General features: G+C 48.2%; 2 protein-coding genes across 2 annotated transcripts in view; one reads left to right on the top strand and one right to left on the bottom strand.

The window, feature by feature from the left end:
- Window positions 1-21,649, bottom strand: part of LOC119405054 (ATP-binding cassette sub-family G member 8) — a 351,665-nt gene that overhangs the window by 324,020 nt on the left and 5,996 nt on the right. The gene's annotated exons all lie outside the window — the stretch shown is intronic.
- The window catches only part of LOC119405057 (ATP-binding cassette sub-family G member 5), a 105,056-nt gene continuing 102,321 nt past the window's right edge, over window positions 18,915-21,649 (top strand). Inside the window, exon 1 of the mRNA XM_037671816.2 lies at window positions 18,915-19,199. The gene's annotated coding sequence lies outside the window, so the exon portion shown is untranslated. The remainder of the gene's footprint in view (window positions 19,200-21,649) is intronic.

Below are 21,649 nucleotides of genomic sequence, written 5' to 3'. Positions count from 1 at the left end.
GAAGTGAGGCTCGCCAATGGATACTCTCAGTTTGAACAGCGTTCCTGTTGCAAAGGCGGCCGAAGCAGCGAAGGAAACTAGCGTGCTTCAACTGTCGAGCAGTGACACTTGATAGTTCGCGCTCATCTTCTGTTTGTTCGTTTAGCGGCGTCCCTTCAGCTCGAGTGACTTTCGTACGCTCGGTAACATGAGCGCGGACATCACGGTGAAAGCGTGAAACATTCCTCTTCCCCTCACCGCGAGAAAACCGCGCGAGCAGACAACGGAAGGGCAATGTTCTCGCTGCGCAAATATAAGAAGCGAGCGAGCTCGACGACGACTTTTAAATGCGCCCGTCGCGCTGCTAGCGCCATCTCGCTGGTAATGAAGAAAGCTTATTATCGCCTGCCGTCTGTGAGTCCGTCCAGCGGTAAAGGGTATGTATATAACGCTCGCCGTTAGCTACGTGGAGGATCTGCGTTTCGTGGCGTAGTGGATAGCGCCACTCGCTGCGGAACAAGAGGTCCCTGGTTCGATTCCGCGCTTCGGAAGCATTTTTCTGAATTATTTTTCTTTGGGGCTTTTATATATATATACATACTTATACATATACGGTGCATGACGGCGACGGCAAAATCCAGCCGAGACTGTCCATATAATTGCTATCGCAATAAAAAGTCACAGTTTCGCCGCAAGGGCGAAGCAATGAATGCGATAGCAAGAAATTAATGCTATACGAAGTGAGGCTCGCCAATGGATACTCTCAGTTTGAACAGCGTTCCTGTTGCAAAGGCGGCCGAAACAGCGATGGAAACTAGCGTGCTTCAACTGTCCAGCTGTGACACTTGATAGTTCGCGCTCATCTTCTGTTTGTTCGTTTAGCGGCGTCCCTTCAGCTCGAGTGACTTTCGTACGCTCGGTAACATGAGCGCGGACATCACGGTGAAAGCGTGAAACATTCCTCTTCCCCTCACCGCGAGAAAACCGCGCGAGCAGACAACGGAAGGGCAATGTTCTCGCTGCGCAAATATAAGAAGCGAGCGAGCTCGACGACTTTTAAATGCGCCCGTCGCGCTGCTAGCGCCATCTCGCTGGTAATGAAGAAAGCTTATTATCGCCTGCCGTCTGTGAGTCCGTCCAGCGGTAAAGGGTATGTATATAACGCTCGCCGTTAGCTACGTGGAGGACCTGCGTTTCGTGGCGTAGTGGATAGCGCCACTCGCTGCGGAACAAGAGGTCCCTGGTTCGATTCAGCGCTTGGGAAGCATTTTTCTGAATTATTTTTCTTTGGGGCTTTAATATATATATATATATACATACTTATACATATACGGTGCATGACGGCGACGGCGACGGCAAAATCCAGCCGAGACTGTCCATATAATTGCTATCGCAATAATAAAATAAACAATAAAAATCTTCGGTCCCATTGAGGATCGAACCCGGGCCGTTTTGACATAGCTCAATCTCGATGCATTGACGGAGTTGCGAACTTATTCTTTTTTTTTGTTTTATGTAGGCTTCGAGATTGCCGCGTGAAGTTCCCCCTCTACTATTTTTTCCCCCTTCTATCGTGTACACTCAGTGTCCTGGAATCGAGGCTCGCAAGTTGCCGCGTTGAAACAAGTGTAACACAAGCTCCTCGTGACACGCGCGTTTATATACATAGTCGTGCAACCCGATCGCTGCGCAGAGTCCTATATATATTTCCCCGAACCGTGCAAACACAGCGCCTCAATAACAAGAGCCAACAACATCGTAGACACAAAAACAAGCCTGAGAAGGAGGGACAAGCGATAGCGGTAGATGGGCTAATAAAGTGGATGCATGGGCGAGTTGGTACGAAATACTTGAAATAAAAACAGCGCGAAAGACAGAGGACCAGTAGAAGAAACACACAAATAGGTATACAGGGTGTTCAAGCTAAGTTGCGCCTATACTACTACAAACTGGTGCGCTACGCGTTTTGAATTGGCCCAGTATTGTTCTGGCCGTGTACGTAGCCACGTCAAGATATCTTTTTTTTTCTCCAATCTGCCCGGCTGAGTAATCAACAAAGATTGCGTAATTACCTTTTAATTAGTAAGTCTAGCAAAAAATATTCAACGCACTTGTTCTGAAACGTCGGAATATTTCATTCATGCTTAGATAACTGCCAATCCGATAACCTGGGTAATTAACAAAGACGGCTTAAATAACGTGTAAAAATAGTAACTCTAACGAAAAATATTCAATATATGTATATATATATTTCGAGCAAGGTAGCTGAAAGACACTGTATATTTCGCGGTTGTGACACATAAACCTTGTTGTAAGTCAGCGCTGTTGTCTGTGTTTTTATTTTATTGGTCCTCTGTTATTTGCGCCATTTTTTATTTCAAGTATGAAAGATGAGAGGAGGTTTTTTTTGTCTCGCTTGCAACCAAAAGGCATGAAATATGCGACCGGAACGCGACACCGCGACCACGCGTCAACGGACAACGCGCTCGACACAATGTCTCTTCGCCGAAGACGCGGGCGAAATCGAAAGGAGCGTGCTCCTGTTACATGGTCGCGTGTTGCAGAGTTGGAAGATGGATACAAATGACGCTACCCAGTGTGTCCCAACTAGGATACATTGTGACGCGAGGAGGACCAGGGTGGTGCAATGGCTTCAGGTGGCCGCTTCCAAGAGCGGCTAAATTAGCTTCGAGAATCTAGAAATTTCAACACCGCGCTGTCGTATACACGGGCGTTTTTCATGGCGCGAGCAAAAGGAGTCATTGCCTGGCATCGCAGGTTTACGGTGCATTGGCGACCGGATAGATGGCTTGCGGTCGCTGACCGTGGATGGAGGTTTGGGATTGAGAATGTTAGGAACAAGTGTGTTGTAGACTTGTGGTACGCAGGTCGTAAAGTATAGTTGGATTCTGTATCTCGCGTTGCATTGGGGGGGGGGGGGGGGGGGAGGGCAGTATCAAGGACAAGAGTGGAAGTGGTGAATGGGATCTCATGACGACATCGCATCCTAGACTCTTTCTACGTCTTAATTTACGATCTCATCTGGGAGCAGCGCGCGCGCGCGCGCGCACACACACACACACACAAACACACACACACACACACACACACACACACACACACACACACACACACACACACACACACACACACACACACACACACACACACACACACACACACACACACACACACACACACACAAAAGAATGAGGAAAATAAGAAGAAGACGGTCCTAGGATAACCGTTCAGCTGTGTGCTCTGAATGTACGAGCAAATAATTACTGCACTCTTTAGTTTAAATGTTTCCTTTTCTTTCCCCTTTAATCATTAGTTAATACTCCAATTATTTAAATTTTCATATGGACAATTCTTGGCCAATCCCCAGTGTGGGTACGAGCCATAGAAGGATCTTCATCACCAACATCATTATTGACGTACGTTCCTAATGCGCAATGCGATTATGAGCCACGCCGCCGCGGAGGACAACGGAATAATTTGGACCACCTGGAGTTATTTACCGTGCACTTAAATCGAAGTACATGCGTGTTTTTGCATGTTGCCCCCACGAAAACTGCGGCCGCTGAGGCCGGCAATCGAAACTGCGTCCTCTGGCCGCGGAGCATGCTGAATACACGTATAGCCCCATAATTCTACGGACGCTCTTCAATAAAGCTCTCCACGTGTACAAGCCAGCGCAGCCGTTCATGAACAGGTACCGCGCATGGCTGTGCTCACCGACGGTCAAAAGAAGTGGCCGTGGGTCGGTGACCTCGACCCGTTGCGTGATTCACTCCGTGTATACTATATACCACAGCCCGCGCGAAACCATACAGCACGCTATGCGTACTTCGCGATTATCGCCATCCCTCCTATAGAGGTCGCTACCTCTGTGCAGTCTCCCGCAGTCTACGCGGTGGTTGGAAAATTAATCAGCCGGCAATGCGCTCGCGGGCTCTCGTACGACGCGAGACCCGTAGAGCGAGGCGCGTGTATCGTGTGTCGGCAGGTTCCCTTTCAATGGTGCTCAACTCCGTCTCGCCAATTTGCAATCCGGCACGTGGGAAAAGGACCGCAAGCGCGGAAAAAACAAAGGCCGAACCATGCTCCGCGATGAGCGACTGGAGCCTTTGCACGAGGAAAAGTGGTGTGTATACAATTTCGACCACGTTGCCCCGAAGGAAGTCAGTTTAGGATTCCCACCTTATAGACGGCTTGCACTGACTTCAACGAAACCGCCATGTTGGAGTACCAACGTGATGGAACGCGTGGTTTGTGATGCCACGTTAATGTTATCAGTACATGCAGGGTTTTTTTTTGTTTCTTTTATTCATGTACAGCGGCTAACAACTCACAGGGTCTCTTATGCATCCAATTAAGACGACTCGAAGGCGGAAGCTGCCGCCGTTTTCTTCTCAGTCAATATATTGATCCTCCCTCGCTCTGCTCTGAAATCTTTCTGCCCGTAACGTAGCTTCGCACTCCCTCCAGGATCAGAGGCATTGCAAGCTTCCTGCAGCTCACATGGTTTTTCACTGCTTCCATATTACGTCACATAATAGGACGTAATAAGCGACATCATGATGACGTCAGAGGTTTTGGCTATCTGTGATATCATAGTGACGTCATATGGGGACGTCATCACGTGATGATGACTTTTCGAAACACTCATGCAGACGCCGACGCCGCGGGACGCTGGCACCGCCGAACGCGCCGACGGTCAATTTTCGCGTTTAATGAGCATCTAAGACTTCCGCCTTAATAACTTCGTTATCACATTGAAGAAGGTTAAACGGCATCGCGATCATGCCACCTTGACGTCATCAAAGCGGCCATTTCGTAGCACGGGTGCGTTCAGAACTTGCGTCCATGACGTCTGTGACGTGGAAGCTTTCAAGAAGGCGTCGCACCAATGCGCCACTGGAGTTCTTACGGACAACAAACTTGCACTACGGACAGGTGTCGTCTGCGCGCTGTGAAGTGCAGTGATTAATTATGTGACCGCGCTCTAATTTTAACTCCCTCTTCGCTTCTCTATCTAGCCCCCTCCCCCACCTCCACTGTATGTTAGCAAAGCTGATAGTTTTCTGCGTAACCTAATTCCAACATTTCCTCCTGTCTCTCTCTCTCCACACACACACACACACACACACACACACACACACACACACACACACACACACACACACACACACACACACACACACACACACACACACACACACAAACACACACACACACACACATACATACATATATATATATATATATATATATATATATATATATATATATATATATATATATATATATATATATATATATATATATATATATATATATATACTTGCAGGTCTACAACCAGTCTGCACACATTTATGCAACGCTTTGCACCTTTCGCAGGCTTCAAAGTAGGTATACTTGATCTTCGGTATTCCTATTTTGCATACCGTTACAGCGTAAGCAGAGCGACATAGGTGCGCAACGCTCAAATTTTCGGATTGCGACTGCATAAGGTACAGAGTGCGCCTCTAAACTTCACAGCGATCGCGCATTCAGCGAACTCCAACAAACTCGGTTCACAAGCTTCAACCGCTGCACTACTGTGGGCCAAATAATATTGACCGACTCGATCCTTCACTGAAACACCCTCAAGCCACAAAAGACTCCCAAGCGACAACGACAGACGTCGTTGCGTAAAGTTCCGGACCTAACATAGGGAGCGTACCAGGTTGATTTCGCAACACGCGCATATGCAAATTAACGCGCGAGAACTACGCGAGTTCGCAATGCGCAGCGGTTTGGAATCGATTTCACTGAAGTACTGCGAAATCGAGAACTTGGCAGCCGTTGAGACATACCAATCAATGCTTAGGCTCTTCAAGTGCGCGCTCTATGGTAAGCTCAGTTGCGGAGAACGGAATCGCAGTTTCCTAATGAGATCGATATCGATCGGAGCGCTTAGGTGGCGAGATGTGGGATCAATTGTTGATCAAGTGTGTTTGCGTGCGTGTGTGGTTTTGAAAGTTCCCGCTGCAAGTGAGCTGAAGATGACGTCAGTGTCGCGGTATAATGGAGCCATGGTCACGTGTAGCTATTTACAGTAAGAATAATTTCCAGCAGAAAGCACTGGCCATGATAGAATGAAGGCGATGCGAAATTCACAGGTTCTCTTATGCATTCGTTTAAGACAACATGAAGGCGAAAGCCGTCTCCATTCTTCTCAGTCAATGTATTTATTGATCCTCTACCTCACCCCTCGGAAAGCTTTCGGGGTATAAAGCGGTTTTGCACTGCCTCCGTGATCGGCCCACCTTTGACCAAGCGACATTGTCATGTGACGAAGTCACCACGTGACTCCACGTTATGTGACGTCATGGTGACGTCATAGTGGCGTCACAAATTCTGGTGATGTCATCAATGTCATAACTTCTTGCGTCACTGGCATTACCGCCGACGCCGCAGGACGCCGACGTCGACTGTCACTTTTCGCGTTTGGTGAGTCATCTGAGACTTTCGCCTTAAAACAGGAAATGCTTCTCAGGTGCGCAACCAACGATCCCTGGACAACGATTGTCACGCCATATAATGGTCAATTGACTTCGCCGCAGCATCGGCGCTTGGTTTTTCGCTGGCATGCAGGGATGCCGTTATCGGCGCACGCGTACTCGTTCGTTAGCAATGCGAAGCTTTCTTAGAGTATGAATTGGGATTTGTTCGGACCGCTATATTTTTTTAAAGAACGGGCAGCACAAGAGAAACGAACCAAAATGGTGAAAAGCCAGTGCCGCGCGGGAATACGAGCAGAGAAGTGTTCTGGTGGCATTCAAGAAGCCTCTTGTCGATTGCATTAGAATAGCTCCGCATACGGCCTGCGCGCGCGTGCGTGGTGCCAGAAAGACCACGAAAACGACAACAAAAACATACATCAATAACAACAAAAGGTTACGGAGATTTACAAATTCGACAAAAATAACAAATCACAAGGAAATACTTTTCTAACGCTTTTCTAATCGATGCCCGGGCAAGCTGCCTGAAAACAAGTATGGGACAAGTATTCGCAACAGCTGGAGCCGTGTGCCTGCCAAAGGAAAAGTCCGAAAACTACTCAACACACTGCAGTGGAACGCCAGTATATTCGTCCTGCAGGACCCGAGGAAGGCGTGCATGTTTCATAGAGTATGGGTTTCGAAGTGGATGCAACTGTTAACCGGTCTGTGGTTAACTGGTCTGAGGTTAACCGGTCTGCGGTTGAGAGACGTTTAGCATATTGGTGAAAAAAAAAGAAATCAGGGGTGAAACTGATACAACGGAAGTCGTTACAAGCGCAGGTAACAGTACATCGTTGAAATAATGGCTTGGTGAAAAGGCAAAGAGAAATAAATAAAGATAGCGTAGTGCCGTATATGAAACAACACATGAATGTTAAAAAAATATTAACAGGATCCCTTAAGCACTCAAAGGGACTTAAAGGCGATTGTGTATATGGAACTTCTCTTTTTTTTTGTTCACGCGAACTCCGTAAAGACAATGTGAAGGCACAGCAAGCGCGCCTCGAGCCACGGTATTTTTTTATTTGTGGTACTTTTGGGCACCGTTTCGTGATCACACCGTATATTTCGTGTGGTGCATAAAAGGCTTTTCGCCTTAATAAGGACAGGCAGGATGGTTACTGGTCATCACCCCGTTTCAAATATGATGCCGATCATCATCATCATCATCATCAACGAGCCAGGGCCATATTGCGCGTTGCTCATGGAGGCAGTGCACGTTGCGCGTTGCTCATGCTCATTGCGCGTTGCTCATGGATCACGGAGGCAGTGCACGGAAATCCTCCCCGACCAGTAGGTTTGCGCGTGACGTACGGTGGATTCAGCGATCACGCAGTTCGCAACTCGCCTCCCATAACTTGACAGAGATAGATATCGAGAAAAAGCAAAGAAGCATGCAGCGTAAAGCTAAATCCGGATACCGCTCGAACATTTGACCCCAGAGTCAAGGACAGCGTGGTTATGGGGTCGCTTCTTCATGCAATCTCGTTTACTTGTTTTCTTGCACCTTCGACGCACATATCCACATACGCAAACGCACGCGCGTGCCCGCGCAGCCTTGATTTATCTAGCCAGCGGCCGCAGCAGCCACTGACCGCTGCTTGCGGAGCAGCGCCCTAAGCGTTATTAATGACGAAGAAAAGAAACATAGAATAAAGTTTGCGGTAAGCAGGCAGTATCGGGGAAAGGCGGCCCGCATCGATGGCTAGATATATATAGTTATATACGACACGTCAATGACCCCGCCGCATTGGCTTGGCGGCTATGGCATTCCGCTGCTAAAAACGAGGTCGCGGGTTCGATTCACGGCTGCGGCGACCGCACTTTCATGTGAGCGAAATGCCAAGAACACCCGCGTACTTTGGTTTAGGTGCATTCAAATTCTGACTGCTCGCAGACAACGTTGGTGTGTAGTACTTGGACGGTGCTACAGTCATGACTTTGTAGTATGAGTCTTTCCTTCTAAGGCGAAAGCCCTAGATGCCTCATCAAACGCGAAAATTGACCGGCGTCCGCGTCGGCGTCTCCCGTCGGCGGCGTCCACACTATAGTGATGCAAAAAAATCATCGTCGCGTCATGACGTCACCACATCACGTCATCATGGCGTCGCAGATCGCTAATATGTTTGACGTCATTACGACGTCATCGTGACGTCACGTCACATGATTACGGCATCACATTACATCGTAACTTTGTCAAAGGTGGGACGATCACGGAGGCAATGCAAAACCAGGTGAATTGCAGGAAGTTTTCGGAGGGTGACGGGCCAGAACCAATACATCGACTGACAAGAAAAAAGAAGGTGGCTTTCGCCTTCCGGTCGTCTTTAGGTGAGTGCATGAGGGACCCTGAGAGTTTTCCCGAACCTACTACTTCTCCACAGACATCTGCCTCGCGTGCAGTGTCGTAAGAAAGGAACGGCGACGCAGAGGGAGCTGTCCCCGGTAACTCCACACTATACGCGACTGACACGCGGGCAAAAAAGCCTCCAGTCACGCACGAATTTCGTTCGGCCCGCTGAGCTTTTTTCCTGCCAAGACCGATCGACAAGCACGGAGATACATCATGCGAACTGTGAGGCCTCCACACTGCAGGCTCGGGACGACGTGGAATGCCTCGGCGAGGTTTTCCACAGCAGGTGTATATACGTGCCGCTGGGGCCGCGCGTTTACCGGTTTCGACGAAAAAAAGTGGAACGCGGATAAAATGTTTCCACTTCCATTCGTGCAAAAAGCGAGCCAGTGGACGTCTAAAGACGGCTGAATCAATCACTTACGCCCCGCAGTTTTGGCTCGTGCCGACGCAGAGTGGCCCGTTCCTTTCTTTCTCCTCCCTATACAAGGAAAAAGGAGAGAACAGCCCCGGCGGACAGCGTCGAAGTGTCTGCTGGATACGGTCTCGCACGAGCTCGGAATCCTAAACGCGTTTTACCGTTAGGCATTCAATATCCTTCTCTGCTTCTGTTACAAATGTCTTTTCTCGCTTTCCAGAGAACGTGAACTGGCCGCCTGAGAAGCAAAGAAAAGCCCCCCTCTCCGAATTGTTTTTTTCTTTCACCGCAATCCTTCATGCGCGGTCGCTATAAAAATGCGGGGCTCGGTACAGGTAAGTTCTTCGATATGGCCTAGCGTGCCAGAACGGTATAACGGAACGGCGAAGAAACGATCCGCGAGGTGCAATTTATTATTATTATTATTATTATTATTATTATTATTATTATTATTATTATTATTATTATTATTATTATTATTATTATTATTATTATTATTATTATTCTCGTTGTTCTTGTCGTTGCTGTTGTTTCACACCTCTCATCAAATAACTATTGACGATTTTAAGCAAGACACGTGGGCGCCGCCACCTTGGGCTGTTAAACGAATGTTTTCTTATTTTTGTATATTGTGCCATGAATGATTAAGGTCATGAAACGTCGATTGAAGCAACTCAACCGTTTTCATACGCATGCTTCTGCCGTAGCGCTGTTCGCTCAGTTGTTAAAATTACAATTAGGTAAAGCGGCAAAGTTAACATTCCATTATGGCGGCCCCTAAACCCATCTGTACAATAGTCTAAGCAGCCGAATTCGTAACAAGACTGGTATGCCACATTTGTGCACGAGAAAAAAGCCTCGCTAGTTCTGACGTCGGACTGATATGTTACAAGCACCGGCTGGCCCAACAATTCAGACTGAGGTACATAATTCGATATCGAATAGTAGCGCCAATCCTTTTTTTTTGTACTTTGTAAATAAACCTTCATCACAGTTGCCTGCTCGAACATAGACGCTCGCGGTCCCATTTCCCGTTATTAGCGAACAAGTATTTTTTTTTTGTCGAACTTACTACCTTGTTTCCACAGACATCTATTGTATAGGAACTATAGGAACGCAACGACATCACTTTGCTTCCCAGATGACCGCACAGCGCGAACGCGCCAGTCTTATGTTGTGTCAGAGGCGCCGAGTAATCTCGTATTGTTATGTGAAACGCGAACCGCGTTCTAACATTGGACACCACGCATAAAACGAAGCCGCGAAAGCCTATGCCCCGGTGGAAGATTATACCTCTAACTTATTTCTTTCTTTTTTTTTTTCGAACGCATTCTTCGAAATTCCCAGATAATTAGACACGATTTTGATGCATTGTTCGCGCGTGGGTTTTTCTCCGCAGGTGACTGAACTTAACTGTTAAGCACCAATATTTAAAGAAAAGCAGAAATTAGGTTATGCGAGGGCAACCTTGTGCACTGTTTTCAGTACAGTGTACCATCTGCCAATAATATTGTCGTTAATTATATTTCATTACTTAACTATCTAACTATAGACGTACAGGGGTGGTCAAAAGTTCCCAGGCCGCAACGCCCGGCCGAGGAGCGGCAGCTCGCTGCTATCGAGGCGCTGTTATCGCAATTACGCCTTGGCGCACGCTGGCGTCGAGCGTGTGCATGGAAGGGGTGGGGGTGCATCCCTCTCTCTTTCTTGCTCTACTTGATAAGAAAGTGAGGTATAAACTTCGTCATGTTTCCTCACTGTTCGCTCTTCGAATACTGTGCAGCGTGTAGCGGGGCGACAGTGTTCCGGAAACTGACGCATCATGCTTGCGGCCACATTTCCTATAGACACCGTCTAGCAAACCCATTACCATGGTTTTCGGCTTTCTGGAGAACAATATCGTGCGCTTAACTTTCCATTGGCACTGCGGGAGCTCTCTCAGACGTCTGCGCAGGCAAATTTGCTGCATACGAACATGGTCGGAGCCCGAAATGCATTCAGAAGAGCTTGTGTTGGGGCTAGTCGGAACATCTGAGCGGAATAAGCAGCGCTGCACAGAAGTATACAATTCAAAGATCGAACAGTGAACGCATAGGACGCACCATGTTTATTGCTTGATTTCTTATGAACGAGAGCAAGAAAGGGAGAGGGCTGCACCCTCCCTCCACGCACACGCTCGACGCCAGCGTGCGCCAAGGCGTGATTGCGATAACAGCGCCCCGATAGCAGCGAGCTGCTGCTCCTTGGCTGGGCGTTGCGGCCTGGGAATTTTTTACCACCCCTGTACATCCTTAAATATGAAAGGAGAATGAAGCCTTTGCAGGCATTCCTCAGGGACTTCTAACTGCGGTATTTCAGGGAACGTATACTGGCAGAACGCGGGAGATATAATAATAATAATAATAATAATAATAATAATAATAATAATAATAATAATAATAATAATAATAATAATAATAATAATATCTGGGGTTTTACGCCCTAAAACCACGATATGATTATGAGAGACACCGTAGTGGAGGGCTCCGGAAATGTCGACCACCTGGGGTTCTTTAACGTGCACATAGATCTAAGTACACGAGCCTCAAACATTTTCGCCTCCATCGAAAATGCAGCCGCCGCGGCCGGGATTCGATCCCGCGACCTTCGGGGAACGCGGAAGAGGCCTTTGCCCTGCAGTGGGCGCAGTCATGATGAGGATGATAATGATGATACTAACTCAGCGCCATAGCCGTGCACAGGGTTCTCCTTCAGGGGGGGGGGGGGGGGCGAAGGTTTGTCGCAGCGCCCCCCTGCCAATTATGTCAATGTATGGCGCTGACATTGCGCCCCCCCTCCTACTATGTCACTGTGTGGGGCTGAGTTTGCGCCCCCGCTCTTAGGTGAATAGGGGGGGGGGGGTGGCGCCCCCTCTGCCACACCCGTACGCACGCCTATGCTCAGCGCTGATTTCTACAGGCTGATGAGAAAAACCTTAGTACTGCCACGCATAGGTCGGCAAACTCACTCATGAGTCGACTCACTCAGGCTCAGACCGAGCGGTGAGTCTGAGTCCGAGTGATTCTGGTTGAGAAAAATTTCAGTGAGTCTGAGCCCGAGTGAGTCCGAACGAGGAAAATTTTGGTGAGTCTGAGTCCGAGTGAGCCCTAAAGGCAAAATATATTTCGTGAGTGAGTCTGAGTGAGCTGCACATTTTTTTGCCGGCCTATGGTCCTATCTACTCAACTTCAGCATTACCACCAGCCTTATGATGACTCCCGAAGGGAGGGCGGCTTGATCTCCCTCTTGCAAATTCTTTCACGGGAAGTTCTTGATAAAATATCCCGTGTGAGCCATCTCTTTCGATAAAAAATGTCCTTATTGCATTGTAACCATTGCTAACTCGTATTTGAAGGTATTAGATCAAAACACGCCAAGTAGAACACCAGTTATATGAAATATTGATGTTAAAGAGCACTGACTCTAGGTCGAAAAAGTTAATTATACGCTAATGGACTGATGAGTCGACTCACTCAGACTCAGATCGAGTCATTAGTTTTAGTCAGAGTGAGTCCGAGCGAGCGATATTTTGGTGAGTTTGAGTCCGAGTGAGTCCGCGGCTGAGAAAAATTTAAGTGAGTTTCAGTGAAATTCAGTGAATTTAAATGAGGAAAATTTTGGTGAGTCTGAGTCTGAGTGAGTCCTGAAGGCAAAATATGTTTCATGACTGAGTCTGAGTAAGCTCCACATTTTTTGCCGACCTATGCACCCACGTGGTCTAATGAAGAATCATCATCAGACCACGTATCGTTCATGGCATTATTTTGAAAGCTATACCAAGCGACTACCTTATGGTTTTTTTTCCTTCCTTCTTTAATTCAGGCCACATCACAGTGAGCCAGTTTGAGAAACTTCCAAAATGTACGTTGTATTGTAGGTACGTGGTATTATTTAATAGATTGAAGGCTTTCTCTATCAGCCGACAAAAGCTAGCACGCACTTCGTATGTTGATGAAAATACCGCAGTCAGGCTACCCTCCAAAAATGCCTGCAGTTGCCTCATTCAACCTTTAATAATTAGTACAATTCTTTCGAGTTATATATTTAAATGTAACTGACTAATAAAAAGTCATTAAAAAAATATTACTGGTGGCTGCTCCATGGTACTGGGGACAGCATGCACTAGGTTTTGTTCATGTAAAGTAATTCACTTTGTTTTGCTCCACCGCCTAGCCCAACAAAACACTATGACAAGCTTTATTTCTTCTATAGTAGGCGGGCCCTTTCTAGTCTTCTAACTATCAACCGACTGGTTCAACGCCATGCTCTGTTACGCAGGTTCAATTTCCGATCACGGCGGACGCATTTAGTTGGGTGCGAAATGCAAAGTACACCCGTATACTTATATTTAGGTGCACGTTAAAGAACCCCAGCTGGTCGAAATGGATCCGTAGTCTACCACTACGGAGTGTCTCAAAATGATATCGTGACTTTGGCGCGTAAAACCACATAAATCATATAATACTATGTTAAACATCATTTCTTCCACCATGGGCTCTTTTCAATCTTTTAAGTATGTACCGACTAGCCCAGCACAATATTCGGATAAAGTTTATTTCTTCTATGGTAGGCGGGTCCTTTCGAGTTTTGTTAACAATGGATCAACTAGCCCAATACAATACTCTGTTAAACTTCATTTCTTCTACAATGGGCCTTTTTCAGTCCTTTAATTACGCAACAACTAGCCCAACAGGGCCAACACAACACTCTGTTAAACATAATTTTATTTAGCGTGGGCTTTTTTCCAGTCTTTTAAGTGTGCACGAACAAGCCCGACACAATACACTGGTAAACGTCACTTTTTTTTTTTTTTCACAGTGGACCCTTCCCGTTTTTTTTAAAGAAATCCATTAACTAGCCGAACACAATGCTCCGTCAATTCACCTCGTTTCACGATATCTGGTTTCATCCTAGGTGGAACTCCGGGTATTTGTAGCTCAGCGTTCTCGTCAGGCACGAATTGTTACGCAACGCCTTCTCGTCTTTCCTTTTACGACCGAAGTGAATACGAGGGCGATATTTTTATGGCTTTCGAAGCCGCCTCGGACGCGAGCAATTCGTGTGGGCCCCGCGTCGAACCGACGTCGACCTTGCAGAGCGAGTGGCGATGTGGCGACACGGTGTTCCGCTCCGGCGACGTTTCTAAATAGGCGGTGTGGGCGTAAGGGCGATCGAAACGGTCACATTGGTAGCGAGGCCGCTGTCAGGCTGCTGTGCACTGGACGTGGTATATTATATGTCCGTGAGCTCGCGATACAGCTATATTAAGTTGTTCTGCAGGAAAGGGCGACTTGTCGAGTCGCCTTGCAATGAAGATGCAAACAGCGTAGAGTTATATCGCGGCCGCTGGTTTGCGAATAAATAGATATCTAGTTAGTGTATGAATATAACAACAGGTACAGAGGCATCACTTACGAGGGGGTAGAGGGCAATAGTGCGCCTCTCCTCGCCCCCTTCTCTAGTACTCGTCCACCGGCTGAAAACGCACGTGCGTACCATCCCCCCGGATATTGCGATTGGTTAACGTTTCGTCTCTATCCGCCACGGTGGTCCCGTGGTTATGGTGCTTGACTCCTGAACCGAAGGTCGCGGGATCGAATCCTGGCCGTGGCGGCCGCATTTCGATGGATGCGAAATGCTAGAGGCCCGTGCACATTTATTTAGTTGTAGAGTACTCACTGATTGAAACGGGACAATTAAGGGCAAAGTAACGCACATACTTTTCTTTCCACCGTCTTCAGTTCAGGTGATAGCGGCGTAATTTCGCCTCGAACGTGTAGATCAGAGCCAACGTTATCTTCAGAGACCAGATTCGTCGCGACATTATGTGGTTATCTCGAGCAATCGCACGTACCAGTCGTTACTTAAAAAAATGATGTCCCGTCTGAACCCGTGAATACTGCACGTTAGAGAACCCAAGGCAGTAGAAATTTCCGGAGCCCTCCATTACGACGTTCCTCACAATCATATCGTGGTTTTGGGACGTCAAACCCCTACAATTATTAACCTTTCGTCTCTAATTCTCTTTAGCACTTTACCCTGTTAAAAGCACAAAACACATAATTTACGCAATGAAGACTGCGGCAAATAATGCCTGATGTCGCTAAGCATCGCTCAGCCGTTCAGCTCACGTAGGGAACATTTGTCCCGGCGAAACGAATGACTTTCAATTCGCCGTCACACCTTAGCTCTCTTCAACGCACCGCACAACCGAAGGGAGACGTCGTGCTTTTAGTCACTACGCTAAGAATGAAAAATTACTGTCCGGCCACTTCGAGACCGCTGGATGCGTCCTGAGTTAATGAAACGTTTACATTAAGCGATCGACATTCTACGCAGTTCCGTCTCTGCTGGAGAGATTCTCTGTGCACTGAAGTCACTGGCAAAGCCAGTCTTACATCGGGATGAGAAAAACGTGCAAGGAGACAGGAAAAAGAACTCTGATGCCCTTTCGGTAAACACGCTGAATGCATCAAAACCTGTTGCGAGATCCGCATCCATAGGGAAGGTACGTACTGACGACCGTTTCGTTTCATGTCACGTATTGCTCCTATCAGAGTCGTCTGAAACATTCTTCTCTGTAGGACCGTTAAGAGAAACACATCATTAAATAAATAATGTGTTAAAGGCAGCGTGTCGACGCCGGTTTCGGAGGCAAGCGAATCGCTTATTATAAGATCAAGTGCCCATCACGCCACGATCCCGACGGGCCGTCGAGCTTGCTTCCCCTGGTGCGAGGGAAGTTCTACACTATATCACATTGCTATAGGGCTGCTGAAAGCATCTCCCACACCTCACAGACACAGAAATGACACCAGCACGCACATCGGAGCTGTGATCGACCAGGTTGAACAGACGGCAATGGCCAGTGGGGCCCTCGACTAAGGCTCCCCCAGTAAGCATGACTTACTTTCATTAAAGTTTTCCTGTCCTGTTCTTCATATCGACACCTTTCAATAAGAAAGTGACAGCTAAAGTTCGGTTGGTTCGTTTAGGGAGTTCAACGTCCCAAAGCGACTCAAGCTATGAGACCCACTGCATAGTGGAGGGTTCTGGAATATTTCAACCACCTGCTGTTCTTTAACGTGCACTGCCATCGCACATTACACGGACATCTGTAGCAGTTCGCCCCCATCGAAATGCGACCGCCGCAGCTGGAATCTAAGCCACGTCTTTCGGGTTCAGCAGCCGAGAACCTTAAAGGGCCCCTCACCAGGTTTGACAATTTTGAGCTAACGAGCGCAATGCATGCACTGGGCGTTCACGATTACGTCTGCCAAAATTTGCAACGCTAAGCGCCGCGTAAATGGGTCAAATTTCATGCTGAGCGCTGCTTTCCCTTCTCGCGTCCGCGCGCCCAGAGAATGAGGGGATGACGTACATGAGAGAATGGCCCTACGTAGATGGTAGTGCTGTGACGTCGCTCCTCTACGTAGACGACTGTGCTCTGACGTCGCCAACAGTAGCACGTGACACTGCGATAATTATTTGACACGACGTGTAGTTTGTGTAATTTGTTGCTTGAATGGATTAATAAAACTTGAGAGCAATAATAAAACACACAAACGAAATGTATGCGTTTTCTTTTTTTAATTTTTACTGCGAATCACAGCGAGATTCGAGACTAATCTACCTCCGTTTTGCACGCGTCCGTGTTCTCGCGCTTTGCGCATTGTGCAGACGCCACCCTTTGCAAAGAAACTAATTTTCTACCGCGTTCCAGCGCTCATTAGGCTCATTTATCCTCCCGCGTCTAACTAGATGTCCATGCGGCACACCGCTAGTCTCGCGTCCGTACAAATGTTGCAGCTCTCGTGCTCAGTAATAGGTTAAAAGCCAAGTGATCGGCGAGGGCGCATTCGGCATAACTTGCAGAGATGAAGCGCAGAGAACGCCGCCACAACACCGCTCGCGTCTCGGGGGCTCGGGCTGGTTCTGGCACGTCATGCGCTCGTGACATTTTGTGCGCATGACGTGTTCATGCGTATGCGTTATGTGATCCTTCTGCTCGCGTGCCGAAGAGGGCAGGGAAGGGATTTGGCTTGCGAAGGCTACACGGGGCGAGGGGCAAGGGTTTGCAGCTCGCCTCCTCGCATCATGGTTTCGCGCCGCTACAAATTATTGTTTTTATCAGCTTCTAACCGACCGATTAGAAAAATTCTTGTGGCAAAATGCTCTTTATTGGGCTCGCAACAACTTGCAATGTCTAACTAAAATTCGTTAGGTCACCTGGTGAGGGGCCCTTTAACCACTGTGACACCGCGGTGGCTATCTAAAGTTCGAAGACAAAACGACCCGAAATAGCATTCGCCGAGAAAAACAAAACTATTTCCCTTCTTTCCCGTCGCAGTGTGACCTTTAAGTTGAAGGTCGGCGTTTGTGCTGTATGTTTCAATTATCTTCTGATTCATGCCTGCAAGCCCTAGCCTCACTTACGATGGATTTCAACCAACTGCCTCAACTCTCTGTCGCTTGGAAGGATCATAAAATGATGTGTCAACGCATCCTGTTGGACTGTTTTCCTATAAAACGCCGGGTAAGTCGGATAGGCAATGCATACGCGCGATCAAAGTCATGGCTGGGCAGTTTCCCATACGACCGACCGGCACACAGTGTTGACGCAGGCATTTTTCGCAGCAAACTAACCGTGACTGTGACTGCCGTCAAAGAGGGACCTCGTATGAAACATGCTAAACCGAAGGTCACATACGTCGCACGGATGCCAGAGGCACGCGGAGATGCGCACAGAAGAATCGAAGGAGAGAAAGAGGGAGAAGTGAGACGAGAGTTCTCAGACTCGAAGAAGAGTTCAAGAAACCTCACCGGAAGGAAGACGGCCGCTCTGTCGTCACACCGGCAACGGAGGCAGCTACTTCAGAAGCCGGGCTTCGGGGAGGGTGTCACTCCGAAGACGTAACATCCACCACGTTCATCAGTTGATTCGTCGACACTCCGAGGTCACTCACTATTCGCACGCTTTCCGAATCACGTCACCGGCGAAAACAAAAGCAGGAACACACCACCACCATGGAACGAACAAAAGCCACACTTGAAGGTAATGTTGGCGAGGCAAAAGTAAGAACTTTCGCCCTCCTTCACAAGTGAACGATAAAGCACTCCTGCTACAACAGAGTCGGCAGGTTGCTGTAGCATGCGACGCCGATGATCCCAGCGGTCGGTGGTTGCAGACGATGACGAGGCTTCTGCTGCATGTTCCGCGCACTCTTCCAGACGACGCCCGCTCGGTTCGCAGGCGACGCACGCTTTGAAAACACGCACGCAAGCAGACGACGACTTCGGTAAGAGCCAGGCCCCCCCCGCTGTGGCCTCTCCCTCTCAAGATGGCGGAGGGAGTATAAAGAGCCCTCCCGTTGCGTTGCGTCGCCTCGCCGACCGAACCTCCTCGTCAACGAAGGCGCAACCGAAACCGGAAAGCTCTCAAACCGGTTCCCGAAGCAGCAGCAAGGTCTACGTACGCGTCGTGAGCGGGTGAGAGTGGAGAACGCCGAACAGCCGCTGCCCGAACATCGCAAGGTGCCTCACTCACTCGCACCTGTGCGAGCGAGCGAGCGGTCGTGAAGGCAAGCGGACGCGATCGCCCCGCCGCTAACTTTTATTTCGCTCGGCATCCGCCGACGGTCAGCCCCGAAATCCGCAGCTATCTTCTCTGAGGAGTCGTCTGCTGCTACCTACCAAAAAGTGGTGTGGCAACCATGTTGAAGAGGACTGTCGTCTCGCGTAAGATCTCGTGAAGACGAGAACGTCGGCACAAGGCACCCCGTAGTCAGCGAGCACCTTCCAGGAGTCGTCGTCGGCGAACCAGAACTGTTCGGCGGCTTCTCTTCGTTACGACGTCAACGTAAGTGCACGGCACCGGCCGGCTGGTGCGTTTACCCTGGGGGCGTGGTCTGGCCGCGCTTTTTCTGAGGAATCGCGCAGTGTCTGATCAGGGGTATATATACCCTCGTCAGAGCATTGGTGCTCGAGCACGTGAAATTTGTTCGGCTGCTCGTCTGCTACGTGAAGAGATGTGTGAAACCATGTCGGAAAGGACAGAGTCGCGAATGTTCGCGGATTCATTTGTAATTCTTAATTCTTGCAGAAGTGCACTTCCCTGCGGTGCGTGTAGGGAGTTTGCTTTGAAATTAGGAAGCGAAGTGTCAACACAGCCTGCAAACATTTACGATTGAGACGAAGATTTCAAACAGCGCGTTGATTTCTCAGTCATTTCCGCTATATATGGCTGAAGTGGACTGTTTTCATTGTTGTCACACTTGGACAAGAGATATTTTAGGGTAGTTTCGCTTTGAAGGGTTCGGCCAGTGCACACGCCGCTGTGCTATCGCACTGATTGTTTGCAGCCTCGTCAACATACGTGTAAACAGTGATTGCAATCCATACTTCCCGCGGTGCTGTCATGTTACAAATTGCTGTAATAGACTGTAATGCTGTACCTTTTAGCACGAGGTCTTGCGGTGTTCGGTGAGCTAATCTGAGACCACCGGTTATCGAGGAAGTGGACGGTGCGATCGGGTCTTCGAGATTAGCCGAAAGCGAAACTGGGGCGAAGCTGAGTGACGCAATTTGAAGTTCACAGAATGTTGCATCGCTTCGATAATAATTCGATCAACAGACGTAACCATACGTACACTTATTTTTTTAACAAAGGCCACGGACAACCGAATTTCGATGTCTCGTTAAGGCCGATCGCATTTCACGTGGTCGACTTCGCTGAAAGCGGCGTTTGTGAACAGTCGGAAACGAATTTCCTCTTAAACTCGTAAGTATAATGTTGGCAAGAAACGTAACTGTGACTTATCGGATAGAAGCCTAAACAATCACCCTAGTATTGAACGCACTTCGTCATACATTACATGGTTCACTTGTGACGCGCGAAGCAGCCACAATAATTGTTAACCACGCGTTCCTAAAACGATCTCTTCAGGAATCACCATACTTGAGGTTCTGACAAATGCGCACAAAAGTTTCCTGACCACCATTCGCAACAGCAAATGATACAGTCTTTTATTAGGCAACGCATCAAATAATCTCGCAATTCGTTGAATCTTAGTATTGTTTGCGTAAGTTAAGTACAACCAGAAGGAACAGCAAATGATACAGCCTTTTATTAGGCAACGCAAAAATAATCTTGAAATTCGTCGAATCTTAGTTTTGTTTGTGTAAGATGAATGCAGCCAGAAGGGAAACGCTCGACAATAGATTTCTGTAATTCAGTTAAAGCGATTTCATGATTTCGACAGATTAAAACGAAAACCATGCGATCTCAGACAGGCTCCGCAAGAAACCAGGTTTTCAAACCATTGCCTGTATAATTAACTGTAAGTAACGATCTGTTATCTTGAACTACCCCCTAAACAGAAACAAGAACTGAAAGAAATATGAGAGAGAAAAACAAAGAGTCAACTGTCTACTTGCCATGATCGCAGACACGTAGATGGCTTCCGGCTCGTCGCAGCTTGCTTCCGGAAAGAAGCCGGTAGCAGCGTCTTCGGGCAAGTCACGCATTTTCCCGAGCACTTCTCGCGAACTCAAGCGTCGACTGAGGAAGGCCGCAGGAGCCACGGATCAACAACACACCGTCCCGTCGTGAGTGAGCAAACACTGCACTTCCGTTGTTGGCTGAGTGTCTTCAGAACTGCGACTATACTTGTACTACAACGCAAGCCGCTTATTCACACCAGGTGCATGAAACAGAACAAACTCGAAGGGCAGTAACCAACACAGCTAAGGCTGCTTGGAAGCAAAGCAACGAAGGATGCAGCAACTAATTTCTTCTAGCCGTAGTCACTCTTCCAATCGGAGCACTGATTCCCACAAATGACGTCATCGACACGTCACTCACGAATCACAACGTCCTATTGGCTATGGCTCGGCGTGACAGACGACGCCGCGGCGGCGGTGGCTTCAAAACTGAAGAAAGTACGGCACGAAGAGCAGCAGCCTCACTGACTCGCAGCTAAACCAAGAATGCTGTAGTTAATTTCTTTTAGCCGGCGTCATTGTCCCAGTCGAAGCACTCATTCCCACAAATGACGTCATCAACACGTCACTCACAGACGACGACGTCCTATTGGCTGTATATGGCTTGGCGTGACAGAGGACGCGCTGCGGCGGCGGCTTCAAAACTGAAGAAGGTACGGCACAACGCGCAGCAGATTCACGAAACAGCAGTCACCTCCGCCTAAGCGGGTCACGTGTAGGACGACATCTCCGATTTCGATCGTGACGTCACGCTTGGAATGGCTAAAGATTGGACGGTTTTGAGAGTTTAGGGAGAGGACGAGTGGC

The sequence above is a fragment of the Rhipicephalus sanguineus genome, chromosome 9 (assembly GCF_013339695.2).
Source record: "Rhipicephalus sanguineus isolate Rsan-2018 chromosome 9, BIME_Rsan_1.4, whole genome shotgun sequence".
NCBI lineage: Eukaryota > Metazoa > Arthropoda > Arachnida > Ixodida > Ixodidae > Rhipicephalus > Rhipicephalus sanguineus.
This window is presented reverse-complemented; position numbering and strand designations above follow the sequence as displayed.